We start from the raw sequence: 16,070 nt of genomic DNA, 5'->3' as shown, positions 1-16,070 counted from the left end.
AGATGATATCAACAGATTGAGAGATATACCATGGTCCTACATTGGAAGAATTAATATTGTGGAAATGACTATAGTACCGAAGGCAATCTACAGATTCAGTGCAATCCCTATCAAATTACCAATGGCATTTTTTACAGAACTAGAGCAAAAGATCTTAAAATTTGTATGGAGACACAAAAGACCCTGAATAGCCAAAGCAGTCTTGAGGAGAAAAAACGGAGCTGGAGGAATCAGGCTCCCTGACTTCAGACTATACTACAAAGCTACAGTAATCAAGACAGTATGGTACTGGCACAGAAACAGAAACATAGATCAATGGAACACAACAGAAAGCCCAGAGATAAACCCACACACATATGGTCACCTTATCTTTGATAAAGGAGGCAGGCATATACACTGGAGAAAGGACAGCCTCTTCAATAAGTGGTGCTGGGAAAACTGGACAGCTACATGTAAAAGAATGAAATTAGAATACTCCCTAACACCATACACAAAAATAAACTCAAAATGGATTAGAGACCTAAATGTAAGGCCAGACACTATAAAACTGTTAGAGGAAAACATAGGAAGAACACTCTTTGACATAAATCACAGCAAGATCTTTTTTGATCCACCTCCTAGAGTAATGGAAATAAAAAGAAAAATAAACAAATGGGACCTAATGAAACTTATAAGGTTTTGCAAAACAAAGGAAACTACAAACAAGAAGAAAAGACAACCCTCAGAATGGGAGAAAATATTTGCAAATTAATCAACGGACAAAGGATTAATCTCCAAAATATATAAACAGCCCATGCAGCTCAATACTAAAAAAACAAACAACCCAATCCAAAAATGGGCAGAAGATCTAAATAGACATTTCTCCAACGAAGATATACAGATGGCCAATAAGCATATGAAAAGCTGCTCAACATAACTAATTATTAGAGAAATGCAAATCAAAACTACAATGAGGTATCACCTCACACCAGTTAGAATGGGCATCATCAGAAAATCTACAAACAACAAATGCTAGAGAGGCTGTGGAGAAAAGGGAACCCTCTGGCATTGTTGGTGGGAATGTAAATTGATACAGCCACTATGGAGAACAGTATGGAGTTTCCTTAGAAAACTAAAAATAGAATTACCATATGACCCAGCAATCCCACTACTGGGCATATACCCAGAGAAAAGCATAATTCAAAAAGACACATGCACCCCAATGTTCATTGCAGCACTATTTACAATAGCCAGGTCATGGAAGCAACCTAAATGCCCATCAACAGACGAATGGTTAAAGAAGTTGTGGTACATATATACAATGGAATATTACTCAGCCATTAAAAGGAACGAAATTGGGTCATTTGTAGAGACGTGGATGGATCCAGAGACTATCATACAGAGTGAAGTAAGTCAGAAAGAGAAAAACAAATATCGTATATTAACGCATATATGTGGAACCTAGAAAACTGGTACAGATGAACCAGTTTGCAGGGCTGATATAGAGACACAGATGTAGAGAACGAATGTATGGACACCAAGGGCAGAAAGTGGCGTGGGGGGTGGAGTGGTGGTGTGATGAATTGGGAGATTGGGATTGACATGTACACACCTACATGTATGAAATGGATAACTAATAAGAACTTGCCATATAATAAAATAAATAAGATAAAATTCAAAATAAATAAATAAATAACAATAAAAGTATGACAGAGCAAGGAAAAAAAAAAAAAGAAGAGAAGATCTGGAATCAAAGCATGAATACTAATAGCATTGTTTTCCTACAGGCTCCATGCAGAGATGTCCTGTGAGGCTATGAAATCTTGGGGAAAGTGACTGACTGTTCAAAGTGAGCAAACAGCCTACGACAGATGATTTTTACACTTCTCCAGGATTTATGTGGTTCTTTTTTAGCCAGAGTCCTTTCCCCATGTCAGTTTTTTTTAAAGGGTGGTCCACAGATCATGTTCAGCAACATTGCTTGGAGTGCTTATTTGAAATTCTGATTTCTGCCCCCACCTGACCCTCCAAATCTAGAGATTCAGGATATCTGGGAGCAGAGTCCAGGATCCTGCATTTTTTACCAGCATCCCAGGTGATTCAGGAAAACTCTAGGACCTAGCAGCTTTCTGTTCCCTAGGTCCCTGTGTTGCCCAAGCTGTAAGTTTGTATGTTTGATTGATTAGTTTCAAAAGGAATACATTATCCACATTCTACATTATTCTTTTTTTTTTTAAAACATCTTTATTGAAGTATAATTGCCTTACAATAGTGTGTTAGCTTCTGCTTTATAACAAAGTGAATCAGTTATACATATACAATATGTTCCCATTTCTCTTCCCTCTTGCATCTCCCTCCCTCCCACCCTCCCCATCCCACCCCTCTAGGTGGTCACAAAGCACCGAGCTGATCTCTCTGTGCTATGCGGCTGCTTCCCACTAGCTATCTATTTTACATTTGGTAGTGTATATATGTCCATGACACTCTCTTACCCTGTCACATCTCACCCCACCCCCTCCCCATATCCTCAAGTCCATTCTCTAGTAGGTCTGTGTCTTTATTCCCATCTTGCCACTAGGTTCTTCATGGCCTTTTTTTTTTTTTTTTTCCTTAGATTCCGTATATATGTGTTAGCATACTGTATTTGTTTTTCTCTTTCTGACTTACTTCACTCTGTATGACAGACTCTAACTCCATCCACCTCATTACAAATACCTCCATTTCATTTCTTTTTATGGCTGAGTAATATTCCATTGTATATATGTGCCACATCTTCTTTATCCATTCGTCTGTCGATGGACATTTAGGTTGCTTCCATGTCCTGGCTATTGTAAATAGAGCTGCAATGAACATTTTGGTACATGACTCTTTTTGACCTATGGTTTTCTCAGGGTATATGCCCAGTAGTGGGATTGCTGGGTCGTATGGTAGTTCTATTTGTAGTTTTTTAAGGAACCTCCATACTGTTCTCCATAGTGGCTGTATCAATTTACATTCCCACCAACAGTGCAAGAGTGTTCCCTTTCCTCCACACCCTCTCCAGCATTTATTGTTTCTAGATTTTTTGATGATGGCCATTCTGACCGGTGTGAGATGATATCTCATTGTAGTTTTGATTTGCATTTCTCTAATGATTAATGATGTTGAGCATTCTTTCATGTGTCTGTAGGCCATCTGTATATCTTCTTTGGAGAAATGTCTATTTAGGTCTTCTGCCCATTTTTGGATTGGGTTGTTCGTTTTTTTGTTATTGAGCTGCATGAGCTGCTTGTAAATCTTGGAGATTAATCCTTTGTCAGTTGCTTCATTTGCAAATATTTTCTCCCATTCTAAGGGTTGTCTTTTGGTCTTGTTTATGGTTTCCTTTGCTGTGCAAAAGCTTTTAAGTTTCATTAGGTCCCATTTGTTTATTTGTGTTCTTATTTCCATTTCTCTGGGAGCTGGGTCAAAAAGAATCTTGCTGTGATGTATGTCATAGAGTGTTCTGCCTATGTTTTCCTCTAAGAGTTTGATAGTGTCTGGCCTTACACTTAGGTCTTTAATCCATTTGGAGTTTATTTTTGTGCATGGTGTCAGGGAGTGTTCTAATTTCATACTTTTACATGTACCTGTCCAATTTTCCCAGCACCACTTATTGAAGAGGCTGTCTTTTCTCCACTGTATATGCTTGCCTCCTTTATCAAAGATAAGGTGACCATATGTGTTTGGGTTTATCTCTGGGCTTTCTATCCTGTTCCATTGATCTATATTTCTGTTTTTGTGCCAGTACCAAACTGTCTTGATTACTGAAGCTTTGTAGTATAGTCTGAAGTCAGGGAGCCTGATTCCCCCAGCTCCATGTTTCGTTCTCAAGATTGCTTTGGCTATTCGGGGTCTTTTGTGTTTCCATACAAATTGTGAAATTTTTTGTTCTAGTTCTGTGAAAAATGCCAGTGGTAGTTTGATAGGGATTGCATTGAATCTGTAGATTGCTTTGGGTAGTAGAGTCATTTTCACAATGTTGATTCTTCCAATCCAGGAACATGGTATATCTCTCCATCTATTTGTATCATCTTTAATTTCTTTCATCAGTGTCTTATAATTTTCTGCATACAGGTCTTTTGTCTCCTTAGGTAGGTTTATTCCTAGATATTTTATTCTTTTTGTTGCAATGGTAAACGGGAGTGTTTTCTTAATTTCACTTTCAGATTTTTCGTCATTAGTGTATAGAAATGCAAGCGATTTCTGTGCATTAATTTTGTATCCTGCTACTTTACCAAATTCATTGATTAGCTCTAGGAGTTTTCTGGTAGCCTCTTTAGGATTCTCTATGTATAGTATCATGTCATCTGCAAATAGTGACAGCTTTACTTCTTCTTTTCCGATTTGGATTCCTTTTATTTCTTTCTCTTCTCTGATTGCTGTGGCTAACACTTCCAAAACTATGTTGAATAATAGTGGTGAGAGTGGGCAACCTTGTCTTGTTCCTGATCTTAGTGGAAATGGTTTCAGTTTTTCACCATTGAGGACAATGTTGGCTGTGGGTTTGTCATATATGGCCTTTATTATGTTGAGGAAAGTTCCCTCTATGCCTACTTTCTGCAGGGCTTTTATCATAAATGGGTGTTGAATTTTGTCGAAAGCTTTCTCTGCATCTATTGAGATGATCATATGGTTTTTCTCCTTCAATTTGTTAATATGGTGTATCACATTGATTGATTTGCGTATATTGAAGAATCCTTGCATTCCTGGGATAAACCCCACTTCATCATGGTGTATGATCCTTTTAATGTGCTGTTGGATTCTGTTTGCGAGTATTTTGTTGAGGATTTTCGCATCTATGTTCATCAGTGATATTGGCCTGTAGTTTTCTTTCTTTGTGACATCTTTGTCTGGTTTTGGTATCAGGGTGATGGTGGCCTCGTAGAATGAGTTTGGGAGTGTTCCTCCCTCTGCAATATTTTGGAAGAGTTTGAGAAGGATAGGTGTTAGCTCTTCTCTAAATGTTTGATAGAATTCACCTGTGAAGCCATCTGGTCCTGGGCTTTTGTTTGTTGGAAGGTTTTTAATCACAGTTTCAATTTCAGTGCTTGTGATTGGTCTGTTCATATTTTCTATTTCTTCCTGGTTCAGTCTCGGCAGTTTGTGCATTTCTAAGAATCTGTCCATTTCTTCCAGGTTGTCCATTTTATTGGCATAGAGTTGCTTGTAGTAATCTCTCATGATCTTTTGTATTTCTGCAGTGTCAGTGGTTATTTCTCCTTTTTCATTTCTAATTCTATTGATCTGAGTCTTCTCCCTTTTTCTCTTGATGAGTCTGGCTAATGGTTTATCAATTTTGTTTATCTTCTCAAAGAACCAGCTTTTAGTTTCATTGATTTTTGCTATTGTTTCCTTCATTTCTTTTTCATTTATTTCTGACCTGATCTTTATAATTTCTTTCCTTCTGCTGGCTTTGGGGTTTTTTTGTTCTTCTTTCTCTAATTGCTTTAGGTGCAAGGTTAGGTTGTTTATTCGAGATGTTTCCTGTTTCTTGAAGTAGGCTTGTATTGCTATAAACTTCCCTCTTAGCACTGCTTTTGCTGCGTCCCATAGGTTTTGGGTCGTCGTATCTCCATTGTCATTTATTTCTAGGTATTTTTTGATTTCCCCTTTGATTTCTTCAGTAATCACTTCATTATTAAGTAATGTATTGTGTAGCCTCCATGTGTTTGTATTTTTTACAGATCTTTTCCTGTAATTGATATCTAGTCTCATAGCGTTGTGGTCGGAAAAGATACTTGATACGATTTCAATTTTCTTAAATTTACCAAGGTTTGATTTGTGACCCAAGATATGATCTATCCTGGAGAATGTTCCATGAGCACTTGAGAAAAATGTGTATTCTGTTGTTTTTGGGTGGAATGTCCTATAAATATCAATTAAGTCCATCTTGTTTAATGTATCATTTAAAGCTTGTGTTTCCTTATTTATTTTCATTTTGGATGATCTGTCCATTGGTGAAAGTGGGGTGTTAAAGTCCCCTACTATGATTGTGTTACTGTCGATTTCCCCTTTTATGGCTGTTAGTACTTGCCTTATGTATTGAGGTGCTCCTATGTTGGGTGCATAAATATTTACAATTGTTATACCTTCCTCTTGGATCGATCCCTTGATCACTATATAGTGTCCTTCTTTGTCTCTTGTAATAGTCTTTATTTTAAAGTCTATTTTGTCTGATATGAGAATTGCTACTCCAGCTTTCTTTTGATTTCCATTTGCATGGAATATCTTTTTCCATCCCTTCACTTTCAGTCTGTATGTGTCTCTAGGTCTGAAGTGGGTCTCTTGTAGACAGCATATATATGGGTCTTGTTTTTGTATCCATTCAGCCAGCCTGTGTCTTTTGGTGGGAGCATTTAATCCATTTACATTCAAGGTAATTATCGATATGTATGTTCCTATTCCCATTTTCTTAAATGTTTTGGGTTTGTTATTGTAGGTGTTTTCCTTCTCTTGTGTTTCTTGCCTAGAGAAGTTCCTTTAGCATTTGTTGTAAAGCTGGTTTGGTGGTGCTGAACTCTCTCAGCTTTTGCTTGTCTGTAAAGGTTTTAATTTCTCCATCACATTGGAATGAGATCCTTGCTGGGTAGAGTAATCTTGGTTGTAGGTTTTTCTCCTTCATGACTTTAAGTATATCCTGCCACTCCCTTCTGGCTTGCAGAGTTTCTCCTGAAAGATCAGATGTTAACCTTATGGGGATTCCCTTGTGTGTTATTTGTTGTTTTTCCCTTGCTGCCTTTAATATGTTTTCCTTATATTTAATTTTTGACAGTTTGATTAATATGTGTCTTGGCGTGTTTCTCCTTGGGTTTATCCTGTATGGGACTCTCTGTGCTTCCAGGACTTGATTAACTATTTCCTTTCCCATATTAGGGAAGTTTTCAACTATAATCTCTTCAAATATTTTCTCAGTCCCTTTCTTTTTCTCTTCTTCTTCTGGGACCCCTATAATTCGAATGTTGGTGCGTTTAATGCTGTCCCAGAGGTCTCTGAGACTGTCCTCAGTTCTTTTCATTCTTTTTTCTTTATCCTGCTCTGCAGTAGTTATTTCCACCATTTTATCTTCCAGGTCACTTATCCTTTCTTCTGCCTCAGTTATTCTGCTATTGATCCCATCTAGAGTATTTTTAATTTCATTTATTGTGTTTTTCATCATTGCTTGAGTCCTCTTTAGTTCTTCTACGTCCTTGTTAAATGCTTCTTGCATTTTGTCTATTCTATTTCCAAGATTTTGGATCATCCTTACTATCATTATTCTGAATTCTTTTTCAGGTAGACTACCTATTTCCTCTTCATTTGTTAAGTCTAGTGTGTTTTGACCCTGCTCCTTCATCTGCTGTGTGTTTTTCTGTCGTCTCATTTTGCTTATCTTACTGTGTTTGGGGTCTCCTTATCACAGGTTGCAGGTTTGTAGTTCCCGTTGTTTTTGGTATCTGTCCCCAGTGGCTAAGGTTGGTTCAGTGGGTTGTGTAGGCTTCCTGGTGGAGGGAACTAGTGCCTGAGCTCTGGTGGATGAGGCTGGATCTTGTCTTTCTGGTGGGCACGTCCACGTCTGGTGGTGTATTTTGGGGTGTCTGTGGCCTTATTATGATTTTAGGCAGCCTCTCTGCTAATGGATGAGGCTGTGTTCCTGTCTTGCTAGTTGTTTGGCATAGGGTGTTCAGCACTGTAGCTTGCTGGTCATTGAGTGATGCTGGGTCTTGATGTTGAGATGGAGATCTCTGAGAGATTTTTGCCGTTTGGTATTATGTGGAGCTGGGAGGTCTCTTGTGGACCAGTGTCCTGAAGTTGGCTCTCCCACCTCCGAGGTACGGCCCTGATGCCTGGCTGAAGCACCAAGAGCCTTTCGTCCACACGGCTCAGAGTAAGAGGGAGAAAAAATAGAAAGAAAGAAAGAAAGGAAGGAAGGAAGGAAGGAAGGAAGGAAGGAGGAAGGAAGGAAGGAAGGAAGGAAAGAAAGAAAGAAAGAAAGAAAGAAAGAAAGAAGCTATAATATAGTGAAGTAAAATAAAGCTATTGTAAAGCAAAGCTATACAGACAAAATCTCCCCCAGAAGCATATACATATACACTCACAAAAAAAAAAGGAAAAGGGGAAAAATTAATATATCCTGCTCCCAAAGTCCACCTCCTGAATTTGGGATGATTCGTTGTCTATTCAGGTATTCAACAGATGCAGGCACATCAAGTTGTTTGTGGAGTTTTAATCCACTTCTTCTGAGGCTGCTGGGACAGATTTCCCCTCCTCTTCTCTGTTCGCACAGCTCCTGGGGATCAGCTTTGGATTTGGACCCGCCTCTGCGTGTAGGTCGCCTGAGGGCGTCTGTTCCCCGCCCAGACAGGACGGGGTTAAAGGAGCAGCTGCTTCGGGGACTCTGGCTCACCCAAGCCGCGGGGAGGGAGGGGTACAGAGGAGGCGGGGCGAGCCTGCGGCGTCAGAGGCCGGCGTGACGTTGCAGCAGCCTGAGGCGCGCAGTGCGTTCTCCCGGGGGATGTTGTCCCTGGATCACGGGACCCTGGCAGTGGCGGGCTTCACGGGCTCCCGGGAGGGGCGGTGTGGAGAGTGACCTGTGCTCGCACACAGGCTTCTTGGAGGCGGCAGCAGCAGCCCCAGCGTCTCACGCCCGTCTCTGGGGTCCGCGCTGATCGCCGCGGCTCGCGCCAGTTTCTGGAGTTCGTTTAGGCGGCGCTCTGAATCCCCTCTCCTTGCGCGCCGTGAAACAAAGAGGCAAGAAAAAGTCTCTTGCCTCTTCGGCAGCTGCAGACTTTTTCCCGGTCTCCCTCCCAGCCAGCTGTGGTGCGCTAACCCCTTCAGGCTGTGTTCACGCCGCCAACCCCAGTCCTCTCCCTGCGATCCGACCGAAGCCCGAGCCTCTGCTCCCAGCCCCGCCTGCCCTGGCGGGGGAGCAGACAAGCCTCTCGGGCTGGTGAGCGCTGCTCGGCGCCGAGCCTCTGTGCGGGAGTCTCTCCGTTTTTCCCTCTGCGCCCCTGTTGCTATGGGATCCGCGCTGTTAGCTGCGGCTCGCGCCCGTCTCTGAAGTTCGTTTAGGCGGCGCTCTGAATCCCCTCTCCTCGCGCACCAGGAAACAGGGAAGAAAAAGTCTCTTGCCTCTTCGGCAGCTGCAGACTTTTTCCCGGACTCCCTCCCGGCTAGCTGTGGTGCACTAACCCCTTCAGGCTGTGTTCATGCCGCCAACCCCAGTCCTCTCCCTGCGACCGAAGCCCGAGCCTCAGCTCCCAGCCCCGCCCGCCCCGGCGGCTGAGCAGACAAGCCTCTCGGGCTGGTGAGTGCTGGTCAGCGCCGAGCCTCCGTGCGGGAAGTGCGGGAATCTCTCCGCTTTGCCCTCCGCACCTCTGTGGCTGCGCTCTCCTCCGTGGCTCCGAAGCTTCCCCCCTCTGCCACCCGCAGTCTCTGCCCGCGAAGGGGCTCCTAGTGCGTGGAAATCTTTCCTACTTCACAGCTCCCTCCCACTGGTGCAGGTGCCGTCCCTATTTTTTGTCTCTGTTATTTCTTTTTTCTTTTGCCCTACCCAAGTACGGGGGGAGTTTCTTGCCTTTTGGGAGGTCTGACGTTTTCTGCCAGCGTTCAGTGGGTGTTCTGTAGGAGCAGTTCCACGTGTAGATGTATTTCTACTGTATCTGTGGGAAGGAAGGTGATCTCCGCGTCTTACTCTTCCGCCATCTTCTCTCCTCTGTCCCTACATTATTCTTTATGCTAAGAAAGGATCTAGAGACATTTGGAGCTCTAACAGTATAATTGAATCTATGGATCAAGATGTGGAAGTTATGAATTCATCTGCCTCTTTACTATGGGATGTAGGTTTTTTGGTGATAAACAGGCTCAAAATGGGAGGAAGTTTAGAATATATATTTTAATTTGAAGAAAAGGCCCAGCCATATAATAATTAGGGAAAGTTTGCCACTTTGGTAAAGAAAAAAATACATAAAGATGGTTACTATATCAAAGCACATAATGGTACAGTCCACAATGAAGTTCTAATTATCATAAGTTTTATATAGCAAATATCATAGCATATAAATCCAAAAGGCAACAACTTCAAATAAGGCAACAAGAAGTGGGCAGAAATACAATTACAGTAGAAGACTTTAGCTTGCCTTTGAAAATTAAAAACTAAAAACAAAGAATCCTGTCACCAAAAAATTTTGAAACCTTCTCTCAGTTTGGTCAAGAAAAAAATCAAAAACCGTAACTAATTTAGAAAATAGCAATAATAAAATAACAATGCATCATAAACTGTGAGAAACTTCTAAAGCCATGAGGAAAACTCCTAACTTTTAACAATTTTTATTATTAACCAGGAAAGTGTTAAACTTTCAAATCAAGACATTTCAGAAGAAAGCAAAAGTAAACCAAATGGAACAACATAAAAGAAAGATAAAAGCAAAAGTCAACGGATTAGAAAAAAAGGAAAAACAGAGATTGAGCTAATAAATACACTTAAGAATGGGACAATAACAATGAAATAGTTTCCAGGCTATCTTTAAACAGGAAGTGTACAAATGTAGAAGTGATAAAAAGTGTAAACATACTGTAACACAAATGTAAAGGGAATTTTTAAACATTATGAGACAGTTGGATAAAATGGACAATTTTAATAGAAAGTATCAAATTTATATTAAATACAAATTATATATTAATATAAATGAACAAAAAAGACAGCAAAAGAGATGAGAAAATCCCAGGAGACCAAATACCACAAACAAACAGCTATCCTTTAAAAACCACGCAATCCAGGCAATGTCACAGGGGACTTCAATCAAATTCTGTTACATTTACAAAGATTTCCAATGCTATTAAAATAGTTCCAAAGTATAAAAAGAAAAGGAAGACATTCAAACAGTGTTTACAAAGCCAGTATAACTTTGCACCAAAACCTGAAAACCATAAAACATAAAACTACTGACCAATATTTTATGAATACTATTAACATTTTAAAATCCAAAATAAAATTATAGAATCAGAACCCAGTTGTGCATTACAAGAAAAATGTAACATGATCAAAAGGGATTGGCTGCAGAAATTTAAAGTTAAAATTCAACATATTAAAAGATCAAAGCAGCAAAATAGATACTTTTTCCCATAGATGTCAAAAAGGAATCTGTAAAATACCCAATAACTATTCAACATACTTTTCTTAATTTTTAAAGACTCAATAGAGTGGGAATTCAGAGATATGTTTAATTCTATAAACTGGAGGGTGTGGGGAATGTGTGCTTGTATCTGTGTGTGTATGTGTCAAATAAAAATTCCAGCTTTTACTCCAAGGCGAAACATTAAAGTATTCCCTTTAAAGTCAGAAGTGGGCTAAAAATGTCTTTGTATGATTTAAAATTACATTATGTAATTTACAATTAGATAATTTTCTATTACAATTAGAAAAGAGAAATAAGAGGTTAAGAAAAAAAAGAAGAGGTACTCTTAACAAATTTGTGCTGGATAAAAAACAGATAAAACAATCTGAGTAAAGGAACGTTGAGATATTAAAACCAAGAATTCAGTTGGGTCCTTGTCTCTGCCTGGTAATTTCACTGTATTTCCATTGAAATCTCCCCATCATCCAGGATATGCATGTCCCAACTCCTTGCTCCTGAACCCTCTAAAACAGTCTCTACCCTCCTTGCTTTCATTTTCCCAGATGATGTTGCTTCTTACTTTTTACTTAGAATATAAAGTCTCTCAGAATAGAACTTGCTCCTCCTATTAAAATGCATGAGGGAATTCCCTGGAGGTCTAGTGGTTAAGACTCCATGGTTCTACTGCAGGGGGCATTGGTTTGATCCCTGGTCGGGGAATTAAGATCCCAAGCAGCAGCCTGGCCAAAAAATTAAAAATGCATGAATTGTCCATTTCTTATCTATCCAACCATTCCATTGTGTTCTGGACCCCATTCCCTCTCCCCATTCAAGGGCTTTCTTCAGTAATTTTTACTGCATCGTCATACAAACTCAATAATTAAATATATACACAAACACGGGGGGGGGGGAAACCCACATCTTCTTCTTCTTCAATTTCTCCATCTCCCCATTTTCAGCTCCTTTTCATAGTTGAATTTTTCCAAAGAGTTGGTCCTGGTTACTGCTTCTACATCCTCACCTCTCATTCCCTGACTGTACTTCCAACTCCTCCACTCTGCTGTTACTGCTCCTATCAAAGTCACATGGCTTCATCTTACCCAATCCAGTGGTCACTGCTCTGTCCTTTCTGCAAACACTGGGGGCTTTCAAACAGTTGACCACTTCCTCCTTGAATTACTCTCTCCTTCAGCTTCTGTGACACTACACTCTCCTGTTCCCTTCCAAGTCTTCACTACATCTTTCCATGTGTTTGCACTCTAAATGTTGGCATGCCCAGTTCTTGGTCCTTTCATTTTCTTTTTCTTAACAACGTTGTTGGGTATAATTTACATACAATGAAATCCATCCATTTTAAGTGTGCAAGTCAATGATTTTTAGTAAATTTACAGAGTTGTGCAACCATCACCACAATCCAGTTTTAGAACATTTCTCTTACCCCAGGAAGATCTCTTTTGCTCATTTATAGCTAATTCTCATTCCCACACCCAACCTAGGCAACTACTAATCACCTTTCTCTACACATAGACTCGCTTTTCTTGTTCAGTTTTTATATACTCTCTATAGGTGATTTCATATAAGCCTGTGGCTTTATATACTATCTCTATGTCCAGGATAACCAGATTTATGTCAATACTCCCAGTCTTCCCCTAACTCCAGATTCATACATCCAATCATCATTCAACATCTCTACTTGGATTTTTAATAGGCATTTCAAACACTTCTAAACCGGATCTTTATTTGTTTACTCCACATGGTGTAGTGTCTAAGAGCATGGTCTGCACCAGACATCCAGGTAAGTTAATCTTTCTGCACCTCAATTTCCTCATCTATAAAATAAACTTTAATAATGGTACTTATCTCATAGGACTGTTAAGAGAATTAAATATACATAAAGAATTTTAAAGAGAATTAAACATTCTCTCTGAATTTTAAACAGACTCTGGGTGTAGTAAACCAGTGGTTCTCAAATTTAGGGGTACATTAAAATTACTTGGGGCACCTTCTCAAATCTGCAGCCCAGGTTACACCCCATATCCTTTAAATTAGGATCTCTGGAGGTGACACAAGATATAGGTATTCTTTATTCCCAGGTATTTCATTGTGAAGCAAATGAGAACCAGAGTAGTAAGAGCTATATAAGTTTGTATTAAAAAGTAAGATCAGGACTTCCCTGGTGGCACAGTGGTTAAGAATCCCCCTGCCAATGCAGGGGACATGGGTTCAATCCCTGGTCCGGGAAGATCCCACATGCTGCAGAGCAACTAAGCCCGTGCGCCACAACTACTGAGCCTACGCTCTAGAGCCTGTGAGACACAACTACTCAGCCCTCGTGCCACAACTACTGAAGCTCACATGCCTGGAGCCTGTACTCTGCAACAGGAGAAGCCACAGCAATGAGAAGCCTTCTCACCACAACGAAGAGTAGCCCTCACTCGCCGCAACTAGAGAAAGTCCACGCTCAGCAACGAAGACCCAACGCAGCCAAAAATAAATAATTTTAAAAAATTAAACACACTTTGCATTCCAGATATAAACCTAGCTTGGTCATAAAGTGTTATCATTTAAAATAAAATAAAATAAAAACAAGATCAACCTGTTTCTCAAGCTTTACCTCCTGCTCTTCCTCATGTTCACAAATCTGTATATGACATGTTTGTTGCTTACTCACAGCATCTATCCACATTTTTTTCTGGCTAAAAGAATGAAAATCTTGTTCAGATACCAGACAATAATGTGCTTCCTGGGACTAGGCCCCTTCCCAGCTCCAGAGGATGACTCATGGTCAGTCTGTGTCAATCATAGTGGTCCTACCCCCTACCAGTGATTGGCTTAAGTGTGGTGTTGTGATGTTGCCCTAGTCAATAAAATGTGAAGGCAAGGTTTTCTTTACAGATTAAGTGAGCCATACAAATGAAATACCCACCCTTTTTCTGCATCTGGCTGTTTCCACCTGCATGCCTTAGTATTATAGCTATACTATAGGTAAAGCAGTTATACCTACAATAATGGCAGCCACATTGAGACCATGAATAGAGCTAATCTAAAGTAGAGAAAAGGTGAAAGAAATAACCTAGGCTCTTGATGACATCCTTGAGCCCTAAATTAAACAGCCCTGGAATGTTCTACCTCTGTACTACTTGTTATGAAAATTGAAATGTTTCTTCAGCAACTCATGGCCCAAAGCATCCAGATATGTGGCCTCAATAATAGAACAACATTCATTCAGTTTCTCAAGCCCAATGCCTAGGAGTGTTCCTTGATTTCCCCCTCCCCCTCACTTCTCATATCCAAGACTGATGGATATTGTTACTAAGTCAGAATTCATGCTGTTTGTTGCACAACAGGACAATAAATTGAGGGGTGAGTTGCTGGGGCAAGGAATGGTGGTTTTATTTAGAAAACCAGTAAACTGAGAAGATGGAGGACTAGTGTCCCAAAGAACCATCTTACCCAAGTTAGAATTCTGGCTTCTTTTATACTAAAAGGAGAAGAGGTATAGTCCTGGTCCTGGCAAGATTCTGAGGGGCTGTGTTAATTTCTCCCTTCCTACAGCCATTCACAGGTGGCCTAGTCAGGATGTTTCCTGTGAGCTAAGCAAGGTATTTTAGCTTAACACTCATTACCGGGGAAGCAGTGTTCCCAGAGATGGGCCTATGTATAGGCAACATCTCTTTAGTGATTACTAATTAGTAATAGAATACAAGTTACTTCCCTATTACAATACATATTTCCCATCTTTCCACCTCCGTATGTCTACCCTGATCCAGGCCATCTGTCTCCTGGATCAGTGTCATACCTCTTGGCTCTTCTCTTTGCTCCTCTATTTCTTGACAAGTAGCCACAGTGATTTTTAATACATGTCAGTCCCATGATTAAAATTCCTCATTTATCTTCCCATTGAATTTAAAGTAGATCCAAACTCCACCACAGCAAACAAGACCCTATGGGATTTGGCCCTTTCTCCCCTCTCTGACTTCATCTCTTCTCGCTCTTGCCCATGTTTATTAATCTCCAGCCATATTGGCCTTCTTTCCTTCCCTCTGATACAACAGCCTCATTCTGGTCTTAGATTCACTCTGCCCAGTCAGCTGTGCTCCAGATGCTCACAGAAATCAGACTTTCACTTCAGTTGGTCTCACCTCAAATGCCACCTCAGAGATACCCTCCCTGATCACCCATCTAAAGTGGCCCCACCCACAGAGTCACTCCCTGTCTTATCACTTTATTTTATTGTGCTTACAGTAGCTATTACTACATGAAATTATCCTGTTTGTTTATTCATTTACTTGTTTACCTGTCTCTCCCTGAAAAAATAAAGTTTCATGAAAGAAGAAACTTATCTGTTTTGTTCACTCCAGTATTTAAGGAACTAGAACAGTGCCTAACACCCGCAGATAGTCAATTTGTTTGAATGAATGTGAGGTAATGGGCTTATAACTAAAACCAGACCAACTAGATTTTCCCCCAGGATTTTTGAACTGGAGTTGGAGAAGAAGAGCTCTTTCTTCTTGGGTGAAACTATAAGCAGCCTTGGTTCTAGTTTCAATTGGGGTGGTGAGTGGAGGTGGAGGTGTGGAGAAATTAAAGCCACATGGAGCAAGAAGGAGAAAGAAAAATAAATTAGATGGATCCCAGTGGCATTTTTGTTCCAAGTCCCTATTGATCTTTACCCTTCCCTTTGTTCAGTTACATGAGGCCAAAAATTCTTTTCCTGCTTAAGATGAACTAAATTAGATTTCTGTCACTTGCCACCAAAAGAATCCTGAATAATAAAGTGGATAAAGTATTCAGAAGGAGTACCAAGTGCCCTCCCAAAGGAAGCTCTAACATCAGACATTCAGGGGAAAGCCTGATCAGGAACCAGAGACCTGGACCGAGGCCCTGTTCTTCCTCCCATCAACACCAAGCCAATGAGAACCGCCCTTCACTGTCTAGAAAAACAGCAGTAGCAAATTTTCTGAGCATGTGTGGAGG

At 40.4% G+C, this 16,070-nt stretch overlaps 1 pseudogene across 1 annotated transcript in view; it reads right to left on the bottom strand.

Moving 5' to 3' along the window:
- Positions 1 to 2,203: 2,203 nt before the first annotated feature.
- The window catches only part of LOC309629538 (protein SEC13 homolog pseudogene), a 117,609-nt pseudogene continuing 103,742 nt past the window's right edge, over positions 2,204 to 16,070 (bottom strand). Inside the window, exon 3 of the transcript XR_014249506.1 lies at positions 2,204 to 2,313. The product of XR_014249506.1 is annotated as a protein SEC13 homolog pseudogene (transcript). The remainder of the gene's footprint in view (positions 2,314 to 16,070) is intronic.

This window comes from Balaenoptera borealis (genome assembly GCF_965194805.1).
Source record: "Balaenoptera borealis genome assembly, chromosome: 5".
NCBI classification, from domain to species: Eukaryota; Metazoa; Chordata; class Mammalia; order Artiodactyla; family Balaenopteridae; genus Balaenoptera; species Balaenoptera borealis.
This window is presented reverse-complemented; position numbering and strand designations above follow the sequence as displayed.